Source organism: Macrobrachium nipponense, chromosome 28 (assembly GCF_015104395.2).
Source record: "Macrobrachium nipponense isolate FS-2020 chromosome 28, ASM1510439v2, whole genome shotgun sequence".
In the NCBI taxonomy this organism is placed as follows: domain Eukaryota; kingdom Metazoa; phylum Arthropoda; class Malacostraca; order Decapoda; family Palaemonidae; genus Macrobrachium; species Macrobrachium nipponense.
The window spans coordinates 37,594,525-37,603,092 of NC_087217.1; positions in this window are offsets into that span (position 1 = coordinate 37,594,525).

An 8,568-nucleotide genomic window follows, 5' to 3' on the forward strand; every position below is an offset into this window, starting at 1 on the left:
TCGCTTATGCTAAAATATTTCCATATATATAATAATAATAATAATAATAATAATAATAATAATAATAATAATAATAATAACAATAATAATAATAATAATTCTTATCAATCACTCGTGTGCTTTAGGCAGAGTGGTGAGCAAGCAATCTTCCTTTCTTATCTTGTGCTTGTATTTCCAAGGCCAAAAGATATCAGTCTCTCATTTTTGTAAACTTTTGGTACAATGTGGGTTTGGGAGCTTAGATCGAAAAAACACGAAGATTGCAACGGTTACGAACCTCAGAAACATCTCGCAGCAGCGCCTGATTTCGTCGAGGTTTGTCTTACAGTAGAGAATAAACGTAAACATACATACATACACACACACACACACACACACACGAACACGATAACAAGCCGGAATTAGATTAGCCCATACGAGCATAATAGCATATAGACCTCCATGCTCTCGTATTTTTTTGCTGTTTTAATCTACGGAATGTTATACATTTTCAAGAAAGAACAAAACTACAGATGAAAATCATTATAATACTTTTGCTGCTACTACTTCTACCATTACTGCCACACGTAATAAGAACAATTTGCTTCAGGCTTTGAAGCAACTAGGATACCAATAAAAAACAAGCTCAAATAAATTATCCTTATGTCACCTGGCGACAAGCGATAAAGATGCAAACTGTACGAGTAGCATCGGTTTCTGTTAGTCATGTGACTCGGGTCTCTACTGGTCGAGTGAGCCGATATCGATTGTTTCTCCCGTAATAAGAAGGTCGATATATATATATATATATATATATATATATATATATATATATATATATATATATATATATATATATATGTATATAATATACATATAGTATAGTATAAATATATATAAAACACGATTTTCCTCCCACGTCCCCCCCCCCCTCCCCCCCGCCTCCCAGCGTTTGAATATTCACATATTCGTCTGTGTGTGGAGAGTTGAAGAGAAGGCATCCAGGTTAAAGACGAAGTATTGGAAAGCTGGTACTACCTTTAAGTTTAGTCATTTCTTCCTAATAATAATACCGTTGATTCATGAATTTTGATGACTTTCATTCTGGTACTGTCCTTTCATATCACGCGCTAATGCCATAGGAAAGTATAATGGTCTCAATGATTTACTGGTCTAATATTATCATTAAATTATATCATATTTTCATTTTCATAAGAGTATTTTCAAATTTATTTTGGGTCCTACGGATGGGAGAAACTTTTTGTAACAAGTTGAATTAGAGAAACTGCAGTTTAATTCCCATCAGGAACAAGAAACTTATCAACTTAACTTCTTTATGTATGTATGTATGTATGTATGTATGTATGTATGTATGTATGTATGTATGTATGTATGCGTGTATGTCCAGCTGGTAACTTCTTTAACGACGACTTTTATCTCGGTTCCTATCAGTTTATTTATTCATGTATGACCGTAATCTATGACCCTATACGTGATCTTTCGAGTTTGCAGAATCTATCAAGTTTGGGTACTTCTGAACTGGCTAATGCGAGTGAGCGCACAGCTTGAATGACAATAATTGTTATGAAACTCTTTATAACGGCACACCCGAGCCACATCAAAATATTCTCTTTAGAGTGACGTACTTAAAAAATTGATTACTCTTCATTAGATAGTCTTTGATATTTCTCTGATTGAAAGAATTGCTTAGACGATTTCTGATCGCTCTTATATTCTTAAGTTTCGCATACAAACAAAAATGTTCCAAAATTTATTTCCATATTTAAAAAAAACATTCTTGAGTTATATTAACTAAACGCAAGATAATAACCTTTTCTTGTATTCGCTCTGTGTTAGTTGGAAACCCTCAGAATGTATTTTTTTTTTTTTCAGAAGCAGTTCTATTGCTTTTTTACTACTTAAGGCACATTCTTTTTCATTAGTTTTCCTTTTCTCCTCTTCGGGTATGGTCTACTAAAGAATATTACTGTCAGACGCAAAGATTTTCATAACTCATACTACTAATTGTACACGTGTTCACTTGAAACTGACCAAAAAGTGGTAAATTTGTGAACTTCCACAGATTCGAATGTCGGCATATAGTATATAGGATGAACACAGAATAAAGGATGGGGCGTGTAGTAAAACACACAGGAAAATAACCGACAGTATAATAATCAAATAATAGACAGAAACTAAGATATAAGTTAGAAAAGTATGCTGAAGACACATGGCACATTAATGGGATGATGATATACATAAAGAACCAAGGAAGCTGGTTACCGTGGGAATTGTTTAGTTAGATGTCTAAAGTTTCGTAACGTAGATGTTAACTGTGTACTGGTTAAAACATTCTGTTAACCCGTGCACTGCTTTCTCTCTGGCCAGAAGCTTAAAGTTATTTATTGTAACACCCTGCGATCCTTTATTAATATCCCACCTTTGTACAATGCTTTTTGTTTCTTTAATTTGGGACAGATCTGCAGAGAGCTAATCTGTATATAGCTTAATGACAAGAGCTGAGAGGCACAAATACCTTGATTGATACCTTGAATGGCACTGAAATGACTCTAAATCCTATATTAGACAGTTGGTGTAACTCATTATTTTTGCAGTAGCACAGCTCTGTTTACCACTGAAAGTCTTTATAGCAAAGTTTTTGTTATTTTTAAAAAATATTCTATCGTTATCGGTTTGGACTAGAGGTCATTTCTTGCAATGCGTATGTTCACTGCGACCCTATGGCTTTTCGTTTGACTCATTTTTCTCATACTTTATCATCATCTTTATACAATCATAGTTTTTGCATATACTTGAGTCATTAAGATTATTTTTTCACTCTGAAGCAGCATATATTTTTCTTTTATTTTCTTTATTGCTATTTACACTTTCCTGTTTCTCTGTGGTGAGCTGCTCCTTCGTTTTATCCAATGAAATGATTGAGATCTTGTGTGAGTCTGCTTTGTTGTGGCTAGAGTATAGCTTGTATTTTGCGCATTGGTTTCTTGTGTGAGCGAGTGCGTATTTTTAATCTACTCGCTACCCATTGGCTGTTGTATAGAAGAATTTTCATTATAGTGTTTACAATGTGTTTCTCTTTTATATGTGTATTGGCCAAGAACTAAAAGACATTATTATTATTATTATCATTATTATTATTATTGTACCTAGGAAGCAGACCCTCTCTCAAGCATACTTTATTAAAAGTAATGGCTACTTCAGCAGCGTTACACTTGCAGAGATTCTTCTCTATTTTCCGAATAACGGCTTTTTCCGTGCTACTTAAACAGGCTAGTAGAGCGCCTATAGAGGTCATGATTAAATAGTGACAAAATCAATGTATATATTTGAATTTTACAGCTAAACTATGATATCATAGTCATCTGTCATTAACGATTTTCTCTTTCTCTTTCATTCTTGAAGCGAGCTTTCGTCTGGAGCTGCCAGACATCTTCTAGGCTAGGTAGCTGAGGGTAGACTGCTTTTGGTTTGTTGTTGAAAATTAAGCCAGCCTTGTGCTGGCACGGGCTCTTGGTCCTAGAGTCCATCCTCCTATTGGTTGGTGGCTGGTGGCGGTAAGTCTTCATTTTCATTGGTGACTCGAGCCAGGTCTCAAGCCAGTTTCGCCGAGTTGATGGTTGCGAAGCTGCAGGCTCTGCAGCCGTATAGGCCTACTGAACTGTGCGGAAACGTTGTTGGACGTTGCGTTACGCTGAGGGATTTCACGGTTAATTTGATTTTCATTGTCTGCAGGAGTATATCGTTTGTGGGCGTTGTCTTTCGTAGAGTTGTCGTGATCGGTGGTGTCATTGTTGGTGTCAGGTCTTCTCATACTCTTGGGGAGGAGAAATTCTTCCTATGTCGTATTTAGTATTGGTTTTATTTACTGGACGAGAAGCGCCTCCAGCAGGCGTAACCGACGGGCATCAGGGGCCATCCCGATGATCTTCGTGTTCCGGATGACATCTCGGGAGAAGGCCTCTTGATGTTTGGTGCGGGCGTGATTCTTGATAGCCCCCTCTTGGGCGTGGGACGAGAGTCTCTTAGACAGGCGCATGATAGTTGTACCTACGTAGGCACCGCTGCAATCACGGACTGGGCATGTATACTGGTACACCACATGCTTCAGGGGGTCTCGTACCTGTTGAGAGGGGTTAGTTTTCATAATAAGTTCGCGCGTCCACCGATTCTGGTAGTATATGATCTGGTCGATATTCTTGGTGTCATCGGTCGCAGTTACATTTTCTGAAATAAATTTCTTAACGGAGTCCTCTTCTTCAAGGTAATGGAAACTCATGAAGGCTTTATAATACAGCTTGATATTATCCTGGGGGCGGGGCTGTGGGCTCTCACTACCGAAGGGACCCTGACGGTGGTGTTTTTTAATCTGGCGGGGCACTCGCTACTACCGTTGAGGCAAAGTCCGAGATTAGTTGTCTTTGTGTAGACGGAAGTACGGAGACCGTCTTCCATCTCACTCACAAGGACGTCGAGGAAGGGGAGGCGATCGTCGATGCTGTATTCATCTGTGTAATTCAGCACACTGCACTGCTGAAATGCTTGACGGAGGGCTTCTACCTCATCCTTGCGTCGACTTGCACAAAGATATCGTCGATATAACGGCCATATCTGCGGGGTTGCTGCATCCTGGTGAAAACCCGTTCCTCTACGGAGACCATATAAAAGTTAGTGAAGAGGACCCCCAGTGGGGAGCCCATCGCCACACCGTCCAACTGGACACGGTGGGTGGAGAAAGGGGCCTTCTTTGTGCAGATCTCCAGCAGCATACGGAGCGAGGCTTCCGGTATGTTGAGGGGTGCTGTCAACTGATTCCTGTAGACTCGCTCAAGGATGATATCTATAGTTTCGTCGACAGGTATGTTCTTAAATAGGGACTCCGCGTCCAGTAAAACGATAATCCCTGTACCAGGGGCGTCCTTGATGGCTTCTAGAAATTCTGCCGAAGACTGCAGGCTGTACCGACTTGGGACGTAGGGGGTCAAAATTTGATTAAGGCGTTTATTATTACTATTGTTATCATTATTATAGTTTTTATTTATTTATTTATTTATTTATTTAACTTTTTGCTCTATGACAGTCCTCCACATCGACTGGGTGGTATTTATAGTGTGGTGTTCCGGGTTGCATCCTGCCTCCTTATGAATCCATCACTTTTTTTACTAGGATCACACTCTTCTGCATGAGTCCTGTAGCTATTTCAGTCTCTAGTTTTTCTAGATTCCTTTCCAGGGATCTTCGGATCGTGCTTAATGTCCCTATGATTATGGGTACAATTTCCACTGGCATATCCCATATCCTTCTTATTTCTATTTTCAGGTCTTGATACTTATCCATTTTTCCCTCTCTTTCTCTTCAACTCTGGTGTCCCATGGTATTGCGACATCAATGAGTGATACTTTCTTCTTGATTTTGTCAATCAGCGTCACGTCTGGTCTATTTGCACGTATCACCGTATCTGTTCTGATACCATAGTCCCAGAGGATCTTTGCGTGATCGTTTTCTATCACTCCCTCAGGTTGGTGCTCGTACCACTTATTACTGCAAGGGAGCTGATGTTTCTTGCACAGGCTCCAGTGGAGGGCTTTTGCAACTGAATCATGCCTCTTTTTGTACTGGTTCTGTGCAAGTGCCGGTCTTCGTCTATTTTTGTCAGTCCTTCTTCCCATGCACTCTTGAGCCACTCGTCTTTACTTTTTCAGATATTGCCCCTGTGCTCTGTTCTCGATGTTGATGCAGTCCTCTTAGTAGTCCTCTCTCTCCTTCCTTTCGTGTTATGAATAGTCTGTCCGTATTTGATCTTGGGTGTAGTGCTTTGTGTATTGTGTATTATTATTATTATTATTATTATTATTATTATTATTATTATTATTATTATTATTATTATTATTACTTTTTTTTATATTTTTTTTTTTGCTCTATCACAGTCCTCCAATTCGACTGGGTGGTATTTATAGTGTGGGGTTCCGGGTTGCATCCCGCCTCCTTAGGAGTCCATCACTTTTCTTACTATGTGTGCCATTTCTAGGATCACACTCTTCTGCATGAGTCCTGGAGCTACTTCAGCCTCTAGTTTTTCTAGATTCCTTTTCAGGGATCTTGGGATCGTGCCTAGTGCTCCTATGATTATGGGTACGATTTCCACTGTCCATATCCCATTCTTTTATTTCTATTTTCAGATCTTGATACTTATCCATTTTTTCCCTCTCTTTCTCTTCAACTCTGGTGTCCCATGGTATTGTGACATCATGAGTGATACTTTCTTCTTGACTTTGTCAATCAACGTCACGTCTGGTCTGTTTGCACGTATCACCCTATCCGTTCTGATACCATAGTCCCAGAGGATCTTTGCGTGATCGTTTTCTATCACTCCTCAGGTTGGTGCTCGTACCACTTATTACTGCAAAGGTAGCTGAGGTTTTCTTGCACAGGCTCCAGTGGAGGGCTTTTGCCACTGAATCATGCCTCTTTTTGTACTGGTTCTGTGCAAGTGCCGGGCATTCGATTGCTATGTGGTTTATGGTTTCATTTTTCGTATTGCACTTCCTACATATGGGAGAGATGTTATTTCCGTCTATCGTTCTTTGAACATATCTGGTTCTTAGGGCCTGATCTTGTGCCGCTGTTATCATTCCTTCAGTTTCCTTCTTTAGCTCTCCCCTCTCTAGCCATTGCCATGTGTCATCGCTGGCTAGTTCTTTAGTCTGTCTCAAGTATTGTCTGTGCATTGGTTTGTTGTGCCAGTCCTCTGTTTTGTCTGTCATTCTCCTGTCTCTGTATATTTCTGGGTCTTCGTCTACTTTTATTAGTCCTTCTTCCCATGCACTCTTTAGCCACTCGTCTTCACTGGTTTTCAGATATTGCCCCAGTGCTCTGTTCTCGATATTGACGCACTCCTCTATACTTAGTAGTCCTCTCCCTCCTTCCTTTCGTGTTATGTATAGTCTGTCTGTATTTGCTCTTGGGTGTAGTGCTTTGTGTATTGTCATGTGTTTCCTGGTTTTCTGATCTATGCTGCGGAGTTCTGCCTTCGTCCATTCCACTATTCCCGCGCTGTATCAGATTACTGGCACTGCCCATGTGTTTATGGATTTTATCATATTTCTGCCATTGAGTTTGACTTGAGTATCGCCTTGAGTCTCTGCATATATTCTTTCCTGATCGTGTCCTTCATCTCTTGGTATTTTATTATTATTATTATTATTATTATTATTATTATTATTATTATTATTATTATTATTATTATTATTATTATTATTATTATAGCTGTTTCAGCAGCATTTAATTTATATAGAATCTTCTCAATTCTTCTTATTATCTTTTTCTTATCTGGTTTCCTAAGGAGATATAAAGATGTCAGTTGTCTTAGGTTTACTTCCTCTGACGTGTCGACAGCGCACAGGCAGTCATCTAAGAGAGCATACAAGAAAGTGAATTAAGATACATATATAAATACATCCATAGATTAAGCCAGCTTTGTACTGGTACGGGCTTTTGCATGCGTGGTTTGCAGGTATTTATAGCAGGCAGGATGTGTACATTCGATGGGTAGGTCGGTAAACAGTGGTTTTAATAGTCGTTGGTTAGAGACGAAATCTGTCCCTAAGGCATTGAGATCTCCTATGCGATTTTTTTGGCGAGGGTTGGGTGTTGATTGGGGTACCTGCCACCTGGGTGGTAGGTATTATAAGCCGTCCAGGTGACATGTCATCCGCTCTCTCTCTCTCTCTCTCTCTCTCTCTCTCTCTCTCGTGACGGTGTATGGAGTCGGTTGGTTTATTGTATTTCTTCTTATGATAGTAGGGAAAAATTCTGTTTCTTTTACTGTGTTGATGGTCAGCTTTTTTTTTTCTAATATATGCAGTGCCTAGAGATAACTTAGCCGTCTTCGGTCCGGTGCTTGGTCAATAATTTCTATGTTCGTTATAAGCTCAGCTCTTTATGGTCTTCTGTTATGTTTTTCCCTGAAATTATTAAAAATGGACCCTTCTTGAAGATGGTAGGAAAGACGCTTAGAGAGTCTGGTAGTCGTAATCCACCGGTCCTTGCCACTGGGCATGCGAATTCGTAGATGGCACTCCCTCTCTTCAAAGACGTTTCTGGGGGCGCCGGGTTGTTTTTAAGAAGTAACTGGCTGGTTTTCATAAGTTTATAAGAAGAAATAGAAGAAACCAGCCAACTCCATACTCCGTCACGAGAGAGAGAGAGAGAGAGAGAGAGAGAGAGAGAGAGAGCGGATGACATGTCACCTGGACGGCTTATAATACTTACCACCCTGGAGGCAGGCACCCCAACCAATACCCAACCCCCGTCAACAACCTCGGACGGACCTAGGAGATCTCAACCCACCAGGGACAGATTTCGTCACCAACCAACGACCAATTAAAATCCCTGCTTACCGACCTACCCACCGATTGTACACGCCCTGCCTCCTATAAATACCTGTAAACCACGTACGTATCTTAATTCACTTTCTTGTATACTCTCTTAGATGACTGCCTGTGTGCTGTCGACACGTCAGGGAAAATAAACCTAAGGCAACTGAAATCTTTACATGTCCTTATGAAACCT